Source organism: Aegilops tauschii, chromosome 3 (genome assembly GCF_002575655.3).
Source record: "Aegilops tauschii subsp. strangulata cultivar AL8/78 chromosome 3, Aet v6.0, whole genome shotgun sequence".
Taxonomy (NCBI): Eukaryota; Viridiplantae; Streptophyta; class Magnoliopsida; order Poales; family Poaceae; genus Aegilops; species Aegilops tauschii.
This window is the reverse complement of record NC_053037.3, coordinates 614,228,035-614,232,754: the sequence shown is the minus strand read 5'-3', so window position 1 is coordinate 614,232,754 and position 4,720 is coordinate 614,228,035.

Sequence of the window (4,720 nt, the reverse complement as noted above, 5' to 3'; positions counted from 1 at the left end):
CATCCAGGGTTAGGTTCTCTCATTCCAGAATAACCAATTATAATTGTGTTCTCAGCTGGAATGCTAAACTGAACCATGTAGTGTACTGACCAGCTGAAATTCTTGTGCATTCCACTAAATTTAAGCACCGCTATTTGCATAAATAAGCAGACCACAATGCCTCTTGTCCACATACCTGTCCAAAAAACCGTCGTGCAGCCGTGCCAGCTAGTCCTTGGTCCATGGATGAACTGGTAGAAAGTGCATTCCGGACTAGGATGCAGTTGTTTTCGCTCGTCCCTACACTGCAATCAGGAAGTAAAACGTATGAATCAACTTCTTTTATATTGCGTTGGTCATTCTACCTAGTAACTACCAATGTAGGAATACCTGGAAGACGGGTGGTTAGACGACGGCAACGAGGGATAGCCATCTCATTTTGCTCAGTTCTACTAAAACTGAGGTGTGTGCTTTTGATTGCGCGGATAGGAACGATACGGAGACAGACATCCGAAACGATATGGAGACAGACATCCCTATTTGCGCAAATATGAAATACGGTTATTTAAACAGTGACAGATATTTGCAGTGGCATATGATTAACAGCAGCATCTATTGTGTTATAATTGGCACTAGATTGACAGTATGAATGTGTCCTTAAGTAAGTAGCATCACATCAACACTGCCACTAGATTAACATGCAGAACAATAGCATTAGTATTACTGTCATGAGAGTAGCACATGGTTAGTAAATGTGCATTCAAATTTGTGCAGTTCCACTGGGATGAAGCAATGTTAGCGGTGTGAGATTTAAGTGTAACTGCAAAAACACAATTCATGGGAAATAAAGCAAGACGGAAGCACTTCGGAAAATGGTGGTGGCATTGCTTCAACACCATTTCCTCGGCGACATTTTCCTATGTGAGCACACGAAATCTAGACCTGCTCATTCTCATTTGCATTGTCCCCCAACACCCGTCACTTTCTTTCCTTTTTCAACCAAGAGATAGGTCCACTTCCCCCCACCCTTCGCCATCCACCATGCTTTCTTCGTCTTTTCAACCAAGAGACCGGTTGGGTAGCCAGTATCTACTACTTTCCCCCATTTCCTCTTAGAACCAAGTCCTAGATTCATGCTAAAGCGCCCACTTTCTTCCCTGTTTGAACCAACTCTTAGAGTCGACTGTATGAACTAGCTTTACCTCTAATAATAGTAAAAGTCTAGGTGGCTTTGGAACAGCGGACGGAAGTAGAAAAAGATCCACACGAAGCCAAGTGGGGAGCTGGGGCAGTAGAGCAAGGTAGGTTTCGAAGGAATATATACCTGAGTGTCTTCGGCATGTGGCAAAGACGGCGCCGGGAGGCCGCATCTTGGCCACAATACCGCAGGGAGGAAGAAGGAGTCGGAGGCCCTCCAGAGCCAGCGCTCTCTCGGAGAGAACGGCACTACTGCTGATCAGGACGCGCGGGCGGCCGTTGGTCTCCTCCCTCACCGCCGACGACAGCGTGAACGATGCACCTACACCCCTGCCCCGGTCGAGGTTGTCCGGCCGGATTTGTGACCAGCCGTGAGGTGAGAGAGAGTGTGGCCACCTATGTCTTGCTTAGATCTGGAGAGCATGAGAGAGTGAACGAGAGGAACCCTAGTAAAGCAAGCGCTAAGGCTCCTTCTTATATATATATATATATAGTGGAGTGATTTTGTTGTACCAGCTTCAAAAAAATGCGCTCCTATGTGTACCCGTGAGTGGGTGTGAGAGAACTAGTGTGTGCGTGCACCGCTTCTCTTCGTGAGAGTACAATATACTATGCCAAAAGAATGTTCGCCACAAGAGTAATAGTATAAGTGTGTGATGTGTGAGCTAAAATAAAACGTGCACGACGTATTTTGTTTCTTAGAAGTTCTGAGGGTAGGGTGTGAAGAGCACATATGTGTGTGACGTCTACCTGCAAATAGATGGTGGGTGCGAGAGGACTCGGGAGGGTGCGTGTGCGTGAGAGAGAGGGGGCACGTGTCAATGCAATGCATGTGTCCGTAAATCATTATCCGACAAACGTTTGCCACAAGCCTTTTCCTGACGAACGCCGTAAGAACCGTTAGATCGGCATCCGACAGTGTCAGTTTTGCCATGTCATTTAACAGAACAGCCACTCCTCCTACACACAAATCTTCCATGTGAGTGTTAGCAACTGCCGTATGCTCCCTCCGTTCCAAAATGCAGTGCATATAGCTTTATTGAAAATTCGAACCTTGCAAACTTTTACCAAGTTTTCGTGTACCAAATTGCACATGTAGAATACCCTGTATATATCATTTCATTCATCTTCAAGAGGTAACTATAAAGATGGGGGAGGAGTCTACAAAGAAAGACCATCGTATCACCTGCAGCAATTTCAACCATCCTTTGGTGTGGAGGAATATCATAGGAACTCTATATGATATGATTTTTATAGGATTTTTTTCCTTTAAATCCAATTGGTTCATAGGAATGGATTCATATACTCCACATTTCAAAGGAAATAAACATGATATCATTTCTATAGCTTTAGAGCCACTTGGTTGATATGAATGGATTCCTACACTCCCATAATTTCAAAGGAAAATAAACATTAGCGTATATTCAATAGAAAAGTTCCAATGATATGAACCAAATTACATCTCTTTTCTAATCCCTCCTCATAGGAATTGAGATACATGTCATCTCTAGATTCAATAGAAAAGTTCCTATGATGTCAACCAAATGACATCTCTTTTCCAATCCCTACTCATAGGAATTGAGATACTCCATGCCATCTCTTTCCCTACAACTTCCATGTATACATCTTCTATTCCTAAATAGCTAGTACAACCCACTAGAAGCTTTTTTCCATGACATGCAACTATGGCACAAGAACTATATGGTGTGTGAATAACTTGAAAGATGGTCGCTGGATGAAGCTAATCCGACAGTGCAGAGATGGCAAATCCGAGCACTACTGGCCGTTGGATATCATCAACATTTCACCAGATCTGCCACATGTACAATTTAGAAGACTCCATGGTTGAACTTAAGCATAATGCACAAACCTCAAAACACAAGCACTTCTCCTTTGTTCTAGAATCTTCCGTATCATAATTATTATTATTTTCTAAATGAATTGGCATTATTTGTTTTTTAATTTATGCTTTACAATGCACAACCCCATGAATCTTAACATTTTTATAAAACTAATTGATTTTGAATGAGATGAACTATAAGAACTAAACGAACATCTACATCATGCATATATGACTCAAAGCTTTACATGCAATAGTGTGTATTTATTAAAAATTTGGTTTCGAAATCTCATACGTTCAATGCATGTGTACCTTACTAGTTTTGAGTAGAGTAGCAAATTTCACGCGGCCCCGGCTATATCAAAATGCAGGGCCCATGCATCATTGCCTTTCGGTCGAACCTACGTCCACAATTTTTTGTACATACTATATCTCCACTGGTCCCCGAACCCAAAATGTTGCCTCGTTCCCCTAAAACTAAGCAGCCCACACATATTTAAGGCGTCGACTCGAACTCAATCCCTCTCTCATTTACTACGACGTGGCCTCGCACGCCCTAGTAGTACTCCTACAAACCCTACCGCCGCACGCATCATCAGTTTTATTCAAGAGAACGAGGGACAAGCCGATTTGTAGTGGAGGCGCTTTCAAAAAAAATGATCTGTAGTGGAGACCCCTACCCTAGGGTGCCCTAGGTAGCTGCCGCACGCATCATTGGTTTTCTCTTTTCTTTATGCTCTTGCGCCCTAGAGTGAAATGATGGTTGCTTCGTCCGTCCAGCTTAATGCGGGAAAGGTGGGGCTTTGTGATTTGACCCCTCGTCGCTCATTTTCTACTACTGCGGCGCTACGACCGGGGTGCCTCCAATTCAACCGCTGCTCCGAACTGTAATTTGGTGCATCGCACGTGGAACAAGACGGTGAATGAGCCAGATGTCGGCCAAAGGGGTCCTGTTAAGTGTGTCACCATTTCGTGTGCGGACTGACCCTGCTTGAGTCGCTACGCCAACACGACAGGTGCAGCCTACCACTTGGTTTTGCTCCTTGGTGAATCCTGACTATATTGGTCTAAAAAGATACGTACTGAACTACCCTCTCTGTCTCGTTTTTTTAGACATCTTTGTTTATAGGGCGTGCACGTAGTTCTAGGTCATCCATTTGACTAACTAAATCTGAGTTACTATGTCACAAAAAGTATATCATTGGATTATTAAGCGGATGTAGTTTCTAAACATATACTGTTCATCACATATATAGCCAGTTAAATTCTCAACCTAGAATGACGTGCATGCCATGTAAACTGATACGGAGGAAGTATAGTAGTAAAAATGAGGTGATTTTACCGAGTGATCGGCGGGGGAGCATGGCCTGTCATGTGGTCCCACGTGTCATGATGTACCAAGGCGATGCGCGTGTCCCTCTTGAGGCAGAAGCAATACTACGTGGATTGAGATGATGGCGAACCGAAGTGTGAAATAATGGTTGCTTCGTCCGTCTGGGAAGGTGCGGCATTGTGATTTGACGTCTCATTGCTCATTACTACTACTACTGGGGCGGTACAACTGGGGTGCGTCCCCCCTGCTGTTCTGCACTGTTATTTGGTGCTTGACACGCCGACCCGGTTGCTATATGTCCCACATATCGGCGACATGAAGTACATAATTCATGAATGCGAGCGTCGACGGAGGAGTACAAGACACGGCTT